Below are 15,120 nucleotides of genomic sequence, written 5' to 3' on the forward strand. Positions count from 1 at the left end.
TTAATAGTATTCAAAGATGGTAACACATAATCACAAAATGGGAATTAACAATTATAAAACTAAACAATCACACACAAGTAAGAAGGAAGAGATAGACTGAATTTGGACCTTACATTTAGTTTTACATTAGATAGATGTTGACCATTCAATTTATCTAATTCACTCTCAATTTATCTTAACTACCGCATGCAAAAGTGATACAAGCAAAAAAAAAAAAAACTCTTCTCCTAACGTCCAATTTCTCTACTTCACTCTTAATTGTTCTAGACCACTCTTAAACACGACATGAAAAAGTGATGTAGGAAAAAACCTCTTATGCCAAAACATTTCGTATTTATTCTCTTCAATCTATCTCTCTATAATTTTTTTTCTTTCTTAGGTACAACAAATAATGAACGATTTCTTTGATCATTCTCTGAAGTTAAAAAAGATTTTTCCTTATTTTTTTTTGCAAAAACGAAATTTTATTTGGATATTTAATTTCTGAAATCGTATTACTTGACATTCCCAAATTGGTTAAAATTTGAATCGTTCATGCAACAACCTTGGATTGAGTTTCTCTCAACAACCTTCTCATATCGTTCATGCAGTAAAGTAGACATGTCTACATTGTACCTGTAGTTCTTCGTGATTTGTTGTAAGATGATCTTGAAGTTGTTAATGTTGATTGAGAATGCAAGCGTCTACGGAACATAGCAATGCACATCTAAAAGTGTCGCAATAATATATACCTATTCCGAAGAGTTGGACCTTATTCTCCTTACATTATTGAGGATCATCTTATTACGAGTACAACTATGTTATTTTTTCTGCAAATTTTATTGTTCTTTGATGGCTATATTTCATTTATGTTTTTTTTAACCTCTTGCCTTATTCATGATAAATAGGTGTTTTTACAATGTTGTATACAGACAAATGATTCTTTTAGGTAAGCTGCTTCAAAGCTCAATTTTGTGAGACTATCACTTAATAATAACAATTTAGGTTTACTTTTTGTCTTAAATATCATAAGAATTTCATTTTTGTTATGTTTCTGCTAAAGCGTATAATTTTTTCTTTTTCATAATTATCGTGAAACTTGATAAACCAATACAAGAATTAAGGTCAAAAGTCAGGTCTTTACGTAAGCTTGAACCTTACGTATAAAATTTGGAAACAAAAGTAAGATCAAAGTATCAGTTGTACCAAAACCAAAGAAAAAAGTAAAAGAAAATAAAGCGCAACCTCATTGTAAAATTGAGGTGAAAAATAAGTGGAAGAAGCAACTTGGGCAAGTTAGTGACGAAACTTGCATTTCTCTTTAATACAAGGGCAATCTTATTTAGGTTAAAAAATATAATTTTTTCTTTTCTCGAAAGACCATAACTTGACAATTTTCACTTTGTTTCAAGATGTTTGAACAAAAACTGAAAGGACAAAAACAATTGGAATCTTTGTCACTCTAACAGAAGATGTATGTTTGCAGTCTTTTCTGGTGAAACTACTTCCAAAAAATGCTAAGGTCTTAGGTTTGGACTAAACATTATTAGAACCGAACCAGATAATTGGTGGTGAGGTTCTATCTTTCTTTGCAAGTATTATATTCAACTTGATTTTTCCCCTCTTCTTCATCCCATTTTTTGATCGCTCAAGTATTACGTTGTTCAACTTTATATTCATCGAGGCATATATATAGTTAAAATTTTAGGAAATTTGTATATTTATATTGTTGTGAATGTAAATAATATTCTAATAAAATTGTTGGTAATATTTTGAGCTAATCAACCTCATTCTAAAATAAGGTCAAATTATTTTTATTTATGGTAGGATGGATTTGTGGTTTTGTGTTTTATCACTTCCATTTACTTAAAAATGAAATTACCTGACAACGACTAAGGTGGATCGACTCTAACCACGCGAATGGGAGCTACAATTCATTGTTGAAATTATCTTTTGGCATGACACAATCATAATTTTTTTTTTTGAAATTGTCAGTTTGCCTCGAACCCTTATCCTCTAGGGTGGAAGACCAACAATACTCTTACAACTCCAACTAAGGGTTGTTGATAGCATAATCACGAGTTACTTTTTTTCTTTTACGATTTTCTGACAGTTATACAAAATCGCTCGTGTCGAGGCACGGGTCATGCCTAGTACTATTACATGTATTATTTGTTGATTAAAATATCAATTATAAGGATTTAAAGGGGAAGATTCGCGTCCGAAGAGACCTTTCGTTAGATTCCCATGCCAGATCCTCACATTAGTGATACTTTTAGTCAATTACAATGTCATAGTCCACCCCCTTTTTGTAATGGTGGGATCTGGACTCTAAAGCGCAAATGTGGTTTTTTTTTTTTTTTTTTGAAATGCAGATCTAAAATTTATTATAAACAAAGTATATTTAGATTAACTATAAGATCAAAATCTCATATGTATTACTTTTGGAGTTTAAATCAGATTGTTAAATTATTTCAACACGAGTCCTAAAATATGAGATGACAATCTAATGGATTTAAATATTAATGGATATTTCATCAAAAAAAAAATATTAATGGATAAGCAGATGGTCACCTGTTCAACAAAAAAAAAAAAAGCAGATGGTCACCCTAAAAACATGGTCACCCTAAAAACCTGTTCTATTTTACCACAGAAAAGTTTAAAGATAATAACTTCAAATCGAACAAAAGTGATGTTGTTGTGACTTCCATGTTCTAAGAAAGTATTATAATTCTTTCTTTCTTGTTGCAATAAAAGTATTATAATTCTAAACGGCCAAGAACCTAATGTGTATGGTGTAGTTTTTTTTTTTTTTGTTGAAAAATGTGTATGGTGTAGTTGGTTATCAATCTTGTGTTAATATTTCTCGGTACAAGCAACATACATTTTGGACTCTTTTTGTTGCTCATTTTAACTTTTGGGTTAATTCTGTTTTGGTTCTTAATTTATGACCAACTGATCGTTTTGGTCCCATGCTTTCATTTTGGTCCTCGATTGTGTTCGACAGTTCGTTTTGACGTTCAATTTTTGTTAGAGTTACCTATTTTTCCCTTATAGTATTTTGTAAATATTTTTTCTTATTTTTCTAATTCCTTCCGTTTTTTATGTTTCTTTCTATCTCTACAATTAAACTCAGCAAGATTGGACAATTTCTTGTGCAAACTTTGTTCTTCAACTTATTCAAGTTTAGCTTATGATTCAACTGAACAACTCCCTCAAGATTCAAATTAACTGGACAAGATTCAAAGTATATCTAACAAGGTTAGTCCTTCTTCTCCATTTTTTGAAAGCTCAAAACTCAAAGCTGAAGAAAAAACAACATTTTTGAAGAGGCAAATTAGGACACAAGTAATGAAACAAATTAAGGCACCGGAAATTAGAAAAAGCTATCCTTGTTCACCATATATGAATCTATGATATCATATTCACCTCAACCAAGAAATTAATTGTTAAAGCTATCCCTGTTAGATACCCCTTCGTGTTTTGATTTTTCTTTTTGACTATAAAGTGGAACAAGAACAATAAAATATAGTCAAAAGCATGACTATAATAAGGGAAAACCTTTTCTCAAAAAAAAAGGAAAATAGAAAATAACCCTAAAAATCAGTTTTGATAGATCTGATCGGTGAGAAATTTGCCAATAACGACAATCTTGCATAGATCAAAAAAATTTCATAACGAAAATTCCGAAAACGAAAATGGGAAATAACCCTATATAATCAGGGGAAGTCAGAATTACCAGAACAAATTTATGGTAACAAATTTTCCAATAATGAAAATATAAAAAAAACTCTAACAAAAAACTCTATTCATCCGTGTGTAACAAATTTTCCAATAACGAAAAACGATCTAGATAATTTCTTTTTCTTCCTTTGGAAACTTTAATTATCGATCTAGAAAGTTGGTGAAACTCGAAAACTCTCAATCATCATCTTCTCTAATCATCGATTCATATGATGGCGGTGGTGGGTGAAGATGGTGATGAAGCGAAAGAGGAGAGACAAGATGTGAGATAAAAAAACATTAATGGTCGGTTCAAGAAAGGTGAGAGGAAAAATAAAAGCAGAAGAAAAAGAGAAATAAAAGAAATAGATATTTACATAAACGCTATAAGAACAAAATCAGAATGATTAACAAAAGTTGGGGGCAAAACACTGCCAGACACAATTGGAAGTCAAAACAAACTGCCAGACACAATTGGAGGCCAAAATGAGGGAGAGGACCACAAAAAGGGGGGTAATTTAGGTTCCGCCCCAGCCCATTTTCGAATTGCGCTTAAGGTCCAAAATGTCAGAGCAAACTATCAATTCCCTTATTATCGTTTTATTCCTTCCTTTTTGCCCCTGCCTGGTTTGTTAACGTCTCTCCCTCACCTGCCTTAATGAGTTGATTGGACGACGCATTAAATGACTGTAAAGGGTCTAATCTTAGCATTAAATGAGGAGAAAATCACTCAAAAACCAGATTTCCTTGGCTTATCTTCCCGTCCAAATCTCTCCTTGATTTTCTCTTTTCTCTCTCTATCCTCTGTTCTCTCTCCTTTAATGGCGCCATTTTCACCCAACATTTCGTCTAAAAATTTGGGTTGAAATTTTCCATCCCGCCCAAAATTTATTCAACTGTTTCTACCTCTATTTATAGATAAAAGGTCATCATCTTCTGAAAGACAAAATGTTAATGTTCTTCAAACTCAGGTTAGTGATTTTAATGTTCTTAAAACTCATCTTCCTGCCTTAAATGCTCCTTAAACAAAAAACAAAAACATTTAAAAATCATCTTCTAGCCTTGAATGTTATCATTTAATGTTATCATTTTAATGTTCTTAAAACTCATCTTCTAGCCTTGAATGTTATCATTTAATGTTTCTTTTGTTGGATTGACCCTTAAAGACAAACAGTTAGACTCTAGAACTCATACATATTTGTTTTGCTTGACTGTCCCTTTCATGTTTCTGCCATGAATACTCCTTAAACAAAAACAAAAACATTTAAACTCATCTACTTGCATTGAATGAAATCATTTAAAGATGATGGATATACTTCCAACAGAAGTCACCAAAATGATGAATATTTTAACATTAGGATCCTTTAAACATCTCCTTCGAAACAAATTATCTACTGTAACACTGGTTCATTCCTTCTCTTATGCAGAATGAACAGAGAAGAAATGGCGTCACAGTCGATTGGTGAAGTAGAACGTGAATTCTTCAGTCCCCACCCATTAAGTACTTCAAGTTCACCACCCTCAATGAATCCACCCTCAATGAATCGGTATATTTACTAGTCAGTATACCGTTCCCGTTTTGTTTTATAGTTGGTTGTACATTTTGTAGTTCCCACTTAGTTATATAAGGTGTGTTGTACTTGGTCAGTTTTCTGTACATGTTCCTTCTCCTCTTCACCTTATTCATGTAATTATTCAGGTTTGAACTTGAATTATTCCCTTCGAATGCTTCAAATTTGTCAAGATCATCACCCTCAATGAGTACACAAGCAATGAATCGGTACATTTTCATTCCTTCTATCGTCCGGTTATTCGTTTTGAAATTAACTGTACATTTGTGTGTTTCGCATCTGTTCTCCCGTTTCCCTACAGTGGACAGGTTGACACTACATTGTTCAGTTCCCGTTTCTAATATGTCTATACTTTTCGTTTCGTTAACTTTTGCAGGTTGGAACGTTATATCTCTAATCCTAACACGTTAACTGCGAATCGGTACATTTTCATTCCTTATATGTTCGATTTTCTTGTTCAACTCTACTGTACAATTTTATGTTCTTTATCCGTTAGTTCATTTCCTCGTAGTTGACTAGTTTACAGTACATTTTTTAGTTCCCGATCCCTATACATTTTTCAGTTCCCGATCCCTATATATCTATATCTTTCTTTAACTTACGCAGGTTGGAATGTGGTTTTTTCATTCCTAATTCGTCAATTGTGCCTCGATCATACACCTCAATGATTTCATAAGAACTGAATCGGTACATTAATTTGTGTATTATACTATTTTTAGAGTGGGAGTTGTAAAATGTCTGGTTCACAACTAAATGTAGGGTAAATTTTTGTAGGTCGCCAAGTTATTTTTTCTTACTCCCGCCTTCTAACCATGGTGATGGATCTACTGCTCTTATCAGAAGAGAACCTCTCCGGTCCGAGAGTTGGCCTGAAGTATTCACCCTTGAGGGTCAAGAATTTCCTGGCGGTGTTATTGCATTTCGCCATGCTCTTAGTCGATGCTCAATCAAACACGGTTACAATTATGTGTTTGTGAAGAATGACTGCGATCGTGTAACCTGTGTTTAGAAAAGTACAAAATGCAAGTGGAAAATACACGCGATTGCTCCTCTTAAGTCGAGATCTATGTTTATCCTGAAAGCCTATAACCCCGTTCACACGTGTGAAGACTTCATCACTGGTGTACGCAAACCTCGACTATTGACTGAAGCTGTTAGTTTATTGATTGCAGAGGACATTAGAGAGAACCCTACCAAGAGCACGAAGGACATTGTTAGTTCCTTAAAAAAAGATTATGGTATTAAATTGAGTTACTACTACTCATATCATGCTCGAAATGCGGCAATTTGTATAGGATTTGGTGATGAAGCTGATTCCTATGCAAAACTCTCCTGGTATGTTGATGCTCTGTCAAGATCTAATCCTAACAGTCATATCGATCTGGAAGTTGATAAAGAGTCGCATCGTTTTGTAAGAATTTTCATTGCTCTTGGAGCATGCATTGAAGGTTACAAGCATTGTAGACCTCTGATATTTGTTGATGGTACGTTTGCTAAAACAAAGTATAATGGATGTATTCTTGCTGCAGTTGCGAAGAATGGAAACGATGGTAATTATATTATTTTCCTTGAAACTGTTCCTCGTACATTATATAATTGGCAGAAAACTAAATTGTTGTCTGTCCATCTGTTAGTTCCCGGGACATATTTATATTTACAAGAAACATTAGTGTTTATACTCAATCATTGTGTTGTACGCAGGTTTTTTCATTCTTGTCTATGCTGTTGTTGATGTAGAGAACGATCAGAACTGGCTCTGGTTTTTTGGGAATTTGAAGAAATGTATAGATATTGGTGAATCTCTTACTTTTATGTCTGATAGGCATAATGGTATATTAAATGGTGTTCGGAATGTATTCCCATCGGCCAACCACTCCTATTGCGTGTGGCACTTGCGGAACAATTTGAATTTACGAGTTAGAAATGGTGCCAAGAAGTCAGATTATTTCCAGTCGTTGATGTTCAAAGCGGTCGTGCAATTACTACCTCAGACTTTACCAAGTACACTGGGGAGATTTGTGTAATGGGTGGGGCTGAAGCTGAAGCTTTTTTTAAGGCCGCGGCTTTGGGGAATAAAGAAAATTCTCCGGGGAATAAATTCTCGAGGGAATCCAGATTTTTTTGAAAATTCTCCGGGGAATAAATTTTTATGGGGAATATAGAATACATTTTTTTTGAAAGTTCTCCTCCATCTCATCTGTTCTCTCTGCCACTTCATCTTCTCGACACCTCATCATCTTCTTCGGCGAAAGTCGCCGGCCGGCCAATTTTCCGTCTGGCAACCTTCAAACATTAAAAAAAAAAATAGAATTTTCTCTCTCCTCTCTCTCTCTCTCTAATTTTTTTTTTTCTCTCTCTCTAGAACTGTTCTAGAGAGAGAGAGAGAAGGTATGTTCTCTTTTTTAATGATCATATTAAAAAATCATTGGGAATCCGTCTTTTCTTTCATCATCCAACATCTTCTTTCACCAATCCATCCATTGAAAATTCATACTCCCTAGTTAATTACAAGAGGAAGATGATTAAACATAAGTAAAACTAACTAAATTGATTAAGTATTAGTAGCTCAGAATTAGAAGCATTAACAAATCATAGACAATCTCATACGTCCAGACATAGATATTTAATTAGCTTACTTCATCACTGCCACTCTTAATAACCAATTCAACTACTAATTACTAGAGAAATACTAATTCTAAAGAAGAAGAAGAAGAAAACCCTCAGGGCCACACAAAAAGTGTAGAGATTTGGAGACATTCAACACGGCATCAAGTTCAGACCGCCCGTCCGCTGTTTCTCATCATTGAGCCTTCTTTCTTATAATCAAAATTTATCAAAATTCAAAAGGCATCAGATAATTCTAAGTTAATAGAGAGATAGATTTCCACATTGAAATTTTCAGTGTGTAGCATAAGATTATCATTCCATCACTTGCCCTTTTCCTATATCAAACCACCAAAACCCTAAATCACTAATCAAAATCTTCCCTAAAAAGAGAAAAATGAAGAAATTGGCATCAGATAATAAGCGGAGATTTTAGTCCACACAGTGATTCAGTGTTAAGCATAAATACTGTTTTTACATCATTTGCCAATTAAAACAAATAAAAACCCTAGGAATGCATAAATCGAAAAGATGAGATTTGGGTTGGACCATTTGACCCCTAATGCAATTGTTTCTTTTGTAAAACTGCAGTGAGCTGGTCTGTTCTCACGAACAGACCTTCTATCTCTCTCTAGATCTGTTCTAGAGAGAGAGAAAAGAAAAAAAAAATTTAGAGAGAGAGAAAATTTTATTTTATTTTTTTATGTTTGAAGGTCGCCGGCCGGAAATTTGGTCGGCCGGCGACTTTCCCCGGAGAAGATGATGAGGTGTCGAGAAGATGAAGTGGCAGAGAGAGGTGATGAGATGGAGGAGCTTTTTTATAGCATCTTCTAAAATTAGAAGCCCCTTAGCAATAAAAAGAAACATAAAAAGTCAATCTTATTTGACTAGTTTTAAGAAAAGTCTTTATTCCCCGGAGAATTTTCTTTATTCCCCAAAGCCGCGGCCTTTTTTTAATTCTGTCGACCCTGTTTACTGGGAAGATGCCTTCTTTCAAGGGAAAAGGTACGGTTTAATTTGCTCTTCCTTGTCTGAGTCCTTCAATTCATGGATCCGAGACGAGAGAGTTATGCTGATAACAGTCATGTTGGATATGCTGCGCATGAAGATCATGAATATGATGAACGAGAGGCGAGTCGAGTCATCTAGTTGGTCTACCTTCTTATGCCCGAAGGTAGATAAAGAAATGCAACTGCGTTACAATGTGGCCTGTAGTTAGACGTGCGTCCAGTCCGGAGAAGCTCAGTACGAGGTATTGTCTATGCCCACCCATTCGGTTGACTTGGCCCAACGGATCTGCTCGTGTCGCAAGTGGAAAGTAGAAGGCATACCATGTGAGCACGCGATTCTTTGTATAAAAATGAACGGTGGTGATGCCTCATCATTTTTTAATTCTAATTTCACTACCGAAGCCTATTGTAGGACGTACAGTCATCCCGTTAAGCCTGTATCTACGTTTGATGAGCCTAAATCATATGACCCAGACACGATGATTCTTCCTCCTCTCACAAAGAGACGTCCTGGTAGACCTCGCACCACTCGAATTGAAAGTGCTGGGTATTTTTCCAAAGGACAGAGGGTGTGTGGCAGATGTAATCAACTGACGACCCACAATCGTGCATCCTGTAACGAACCAATATAGTGATGGGTTAGCACTTATGTATCTGATTTTGGTTAGCACTTCTTCAACTGCCCAGTATTTTGTTAGCACTTCCTTTGAAAATGTAAGTTTCTTTTTGTTGTCTACTGTTGTATGTAGAGTACATTTCATGATTTGCAGTACATGTGTTTATTTATAGTAAACTGTTAAGTTTACGGAACAGAACATTGTAAAACTTTCAGTACATTATAAAACGGGCAGTACGTTTGTTAATGCCTATATGTACAGTATGGTATGTTGTATGTTTATTGGAACAGAAACATTGACAATAAATCCATCACCATGGTTAGAAGGCGGGAGTAAGAAAAAATCACTTGGCTACAAAGTTAAGATATAGGAACGAATTAATTTACCCTACATTTAGATGTGAACCAGACATTTTACAACTCCCACTCTAAAAATAGTATAATACTAACAATTGTGTTATTTGATAGTAAGTAACAATTGTGTACCTTTCACATATTGTGTCATTTGGTCGAAATTGTACATAATGATTTAGTCGAAGTTATACAAGTTTTTACCCTTCACAAAGTTTTGTTGTCAACTACAAAACTTACAGTACATTATAAAACTGGCAGTAGATTATACAACGATCAATACGTTGTGTAATGCCTTGTGTCCAGTATGGTATGTTGTATGTGTATTGGAACAGAAACATTGACAATAAATCCATCACCATTGTTAGAAGGCGGGAGTAAGAAAAAATCACTTGGCGACCTAAAAAATATACAAAGTTTAGAGATTGGAACGAATTAATTTACCCTACATTTAGTTGTGAACCAACATTTTACAACTCCTACTCTAAAAATAGGTTCATATAGTAAAGGGTTTAAGCACGTCGACACATAATGAATCAAGTAAATAAGCTCATGTAAAAGCTAAAGACCTCTTCACTAATGACCTTACCCTAAAGTGCTAGTGTCGTGCCATAATGAACAACATCTATGTTTCGAAGTCACAAAACTTTGGTTCTTAAGTTAGTAAATTTCGCCTCGACTTCGGCCTCACAAACATACACTCCAAATACTAAATCACTCAAGAATGGTTCGCTCGTATGTGTGAGTGTGATCACTAACATGGACTCACCACATAAAAAGGGGTGAGGACAACATTTTGGAACGAAAGATCTTCGAAAAGGAATTAACCACTAAACAGAGTGGGGAAGCTCACTCACCCTTCTCACCCATTCTACCCTCTAAAAATGTCTTCTAAAGTTTAGCGGATACTAGAGATGGATGACGATGGAAGATTTTCGAGAATGTCGACTTCTCCTTTATAGAACCTCTTAAGCACTTCCACTTTTGTTTCTTGCTTTGAATACTTATTCACTAACACATGTACAAACACATTACTCACGCAAAAGAGCTAACACATGCTCAAACATACATATAAATCACTTTATTCCTTTACTTTTTTTTTTTCATATCACTTTTTTTTTTAATCAAAAATACAATCAACCAAAACAAAATACAACACACATAACTCTATTCTTGCAATCAATTTTTTATTTCATACTTGTTTTTGACATTCTTCATTATTTCTTCTCATGTCTTCATTCTCGGGATATAAGATGATGGATGGTGATGGAGTATCCGCCTCCCTCTAGTTGACACTCTTATTGGGTTTCATGGACTACAAGGGCAAGGTTAATTCGCTATCCTAATGTCAATTCTAGTGGCTAAGAAAGTTGAGCACACGAGATCAAATGAGCTCTTTTAATAGTTACGAGGTTGAGTAGCTCTTCATTCTACTCGGAGTTAGCGCGGAAGAGTACACTCGAAGGACAATTTAGGTTTTGAGCTCTCACATGGGTAAAGTCTCCACTAATGACTACTCTAGGTCTCTTAGAGATGTTTCTTCTTCACTAAGATGTCACTCCTATGGTACAACACATACACTAAAAGACTCGACTTTCATGCAAAGACCATTAGCAATCAAAAAACTCATCAACTCGACACATATGCATCAACATTCTTAAAACTATCAGTATAATCACATGCAAATCTACTCAAAATGTTCAAAATTTTTCAAATTTTGGCTAATTTGAACCCTTTTGTCTTTGAACCCCATGGTCATGCATTGGTTATGGTCATATCCCCGCATCCCCAAACTTAAAACTAACATCGTCCTCAATGTTCTAAGCATACACTCACCGAATGATTAAGAGACACATCAATTTAAAGAGAAGAGTGGAGAGATATTACAATAATCTAAGGAGATAAAAGATGATACTTACTACCAAGGCTCATGTATAAAGAGGTTCCAAGTTGATACCAAGCTTACGCGATCCCCAAACTTGGAACAAACCACGCCTTAGAAGTAAAACACGTAAGAAATGGTCCTAAAGTATCAAAAAATATCATAAGAATGAAGCACATAGAATCATGACCATATAAAATGACCACTCACGCGGGATCACTCGATTGCATTGAGCTATGCAATTAGCCTTTGATTCTCTTGTTTTCACACAAGAGCACAAGTTATGTCTTGCGGAGGGTTTCCAGAGATGCTACCCACCAACATCAAGACCCATCTTAATTGGCCTAACGATCAAAAAGTAAAAGACAGAAGATTTGGGGGTCAACCCAAAGAAAGCTATATACAAAAGCTAATCGTCTCACAAGTATGTACAAGCTATAACGTGCAAGTGAGACGAAAAATGAAAAGAAGCCATCCCCAAACTTAGTGGATGCACGGTCCACTAAGTTAGCATAAATGCTAGGGACGACGACTAAAAAGTCGTCAAAAGGATTGACATATAAGTGAAGGGTCAAGATGTCAGTCGAAGACAAAAGGTCAAACTCAAGTTTAGTGGATAAAACATCCACTAAGTCCCTAGACATGCTAGGAAAGACGTCCGAAGTGTCCCAGAAGGGGTCAACAACCGAGTCTGAGATCATGTGTACGGTCGAACTAAACTCTAAGGGTAAGGCAATATGCTCGGGGACCAAGTCAAGGTCCGTGGTTTCCTTAGGTAAATAATCCAACAAGATATCCATTATCTCGCTAACTTCTATGTCGTCGACGTCCTTAAAGGCATCTGGAGCCTCAAAGTTGGTTACAACACCATTCCTTCCTAATATGGCATCTAAGACTGCCTCCTCACAAGTGTAAAAAATTGGAAAGTTCATAATAATTTCATCCCCAAACTTGCTCATAAAGCCCTCATCCTGAATACCAAGGTCTATTGTAGTCCTATCATGGTGAGATGACGAAGGTCAGGAGAGTGAGCAATAAGGTTCATCGGTCAGTTCGAAACTCATGGGCTCTAATACTTTACTAGATCAAATTGTCAGAAATGTGAATGAGGTGGGTGAGAAGAGAGGGGCTGAAAAAAAGCTAAAAATGAGAAAATGTAGTCCAAATTAAAGAAGAAGAATTCAACTGAGAGTCAATTTCACAGTCTCACAGTTTCTAGGAGACTGAAAGGAATTGAATTGAAATCTGAGGAAAGAAAAAACAGAACAAGAGATTTCTAAGGTTGAAAAAGAGGTGAAAAATTACTCAAGAAAATCCCAAAAACACAGATGCAAACTCTCTGGCTTTCCATTACTACTAATCTCTCTACTACTACTAATAATAATTCATGAAAGATGTAAAGGGAGAAATTAAACACTCGCTCTCTCTCTCTCTCTCTCTTTTGAACGATCTTTCTCCCTCTAGAAATGAAACCCAACAGGGGGCAACTGACAATATTTAAAGCAATGGTGACAGCAAATAAATAGGGTTTTGCAGGAACTGGGACCCACTTATTACACGTGGAAAATACTATTACATGTATTATTAGTTGATTAAAATGTCTAGGCCTTTGGAATAAGAACATCAATGTTTCCTAAAGGCAGTGCGTTAGAAAGGTCAATTTATGTATTTGCTCTTCCTTTACCAAATTAGTTTAATGAGGGCGTTATAAGAATCATTTAATAAATAATGTTAAAATATAAAGACTTTGGTAAAAATTAATAATAAATCTAATATTCTATTCACTTGTAGTTTTCTCTCACATAAACAACGTCACTACTATCAACATCACCATTAGTATCAAACAACTTGCAAAGTTTACCATCACTTTAGTCTTAGTTTCAAGCTTTTAATGATGCCTCAAGATCTCATGGATGAGGAACCACCATTAATGAAGAAGGAAGCAACCTACATCAAGAAAGAAGGGTCTTTTTACTTAAATGTAACCATCGACTTAAACGAGGACATTGACTTAAACAAAGACATATATAATGAAGATAATATGTCTCAGGTAAAGAAAAATCTTTTTCTTGTCTTCTTCTATGTTTAAACAACCGTTTTAGGGTTTTAGGTCGTTTTTGTTTCGTAATGGATTTTCGGTTGGGTCGACTGAAAAAAACAACAAATTTCGGTCGGACCGGCTGAAAAAGACAACAAATTTCGGTCGCATCCGCTGAAAAAAACAATAAATTTCGGTCGAGCCAGCTGAAATTATACTGTTTTTTCATCCGTTTTGGATGAAATTTGTTTAAATTTTTAGTTGTTCAGGATGAAATTATAACCAAAACAATCAATTAGTTCAGAAGATGAGGAAGAACTCTTACCTTTCTTTCTTTGTATTCTTCATTGCAATATTGATACTTGAAATCTTCAAAAGTTACTTTAATCAGTGCTAAAACCTTCAAAATGTATGAAGAAATCAAGCAATAACAAGAATTACAAGCCCCTCTATGGAGATGAGGGTTGTGTTAGTCATCTAGGGTTTAGGTTTCCGTCTCTATCTCTCTCTCTTTGATCGAAACAAACAAGTTTAGGGTTTTTTCTCTCTTTTGGTTGAACAGGTTTTGAGGGTGTTTATCTCTCCTCTGTTTTTGGTCGACGAACAAATTTTTGGTCGAACATGATTTTTCTCTCTTCTCTATCTTTTGTTCGAAAATAGTTTGAGGAGAAGGACCAAATTTTAAAATTAAGATATTTTAGAAAATAGTGTTTATTTGTCCCTATTCTAAAAAGAATGCTTTTCCTATCTAATGCACTATCTTTACCTAAAGTTGTTCTTCCTATACCATAGGCCAATGTCTATTATAAAGATTTGAAGTGGAAGATTCGTGTCCGAAGCTGCCTTCCATTAGATTCCCATACTAATGTGATACTTTCGGTCAATTACGATGTCATAGTCCACCCCCCCCCCCCCCCCCCCCCCTTTTTGTAATGGTGGGATTCCGACTCTAGAACACAAAAGTGGTTCGATCTCATAGAAATACAGATCTAAAAGTTATTAAATATAGGTATGAACAAAATATATTTAGATTAATTATAAAATCTTTAGAATGACCGGATATGTATTACTTTTAGTGTCTAAATTAAATAGTTAAATTATTCCAACACGAGGTCTTAAAATATGAGATGACAATCTAACGGATCCAAATATTAATGCATAATAGATGGTCACCCTAAAAACCCGTTCTATTTTACCATCGAGAAGTTTAGACATAACAACTTTAAATTAAACAAAAATGATGTTGTTGTGACTTCTATGTTCTAAGAAAGCACTATAATTCTTTTTCTTTTCTTTTTTGCAACGAAAGTATTATAATTCTAAACTGCCAAGAAACTAATGTGTAT

At 34.9% G+C, this 15,120-nt stretch overlaps 2 non-coding genes across 2 annotated transcripts; both read right to left on the bottom strand.

The window, feature by feature from the left end:
• Positions 1-8,116: 8,116 nt before the first annotated feature.
• Positions 8,117-8,212, bottom strand: LOC147566467 (small nucleolar RNA R16). The gene has a single exon (XR_015231625.1). It is a non-coding gene; the product is annotated as a small nucleolar RNA R16 (small nucleolar RNA).
• A 70-nt stretch (positions 8,213-8,282) lies between these two features.
• LOC147566468 (small nucleolar RNA R16) lies at positions 8,283-8,368 on the bottom strand. The gene has a single exon (XR_015231623.1). It is a non-coding gene; the product is annotated as a small nucleolar RNA R16 (small nucleolar RNA).
• Between the last annotated feature and the right edge of the window lie 6,752 nt (positions 8,369-15,120).

Source organism: Eschscholzia californica, unplaced genomic scaffold, assembly GCF_041429995.1.
Source record: "Eschscholzia californica isolate CP2 unplaced genomic scaffold, dmEscCali1.0.p SCAF_1, whole genome shotgun sequence".
NCBI classification, from domain to species: Eukaryota; Viridiplantae; Streptophyta; class Magnoliopsida; order Ranunculales; family Papaveraceae; genus Eschscholzia; species Eschscholzia californica.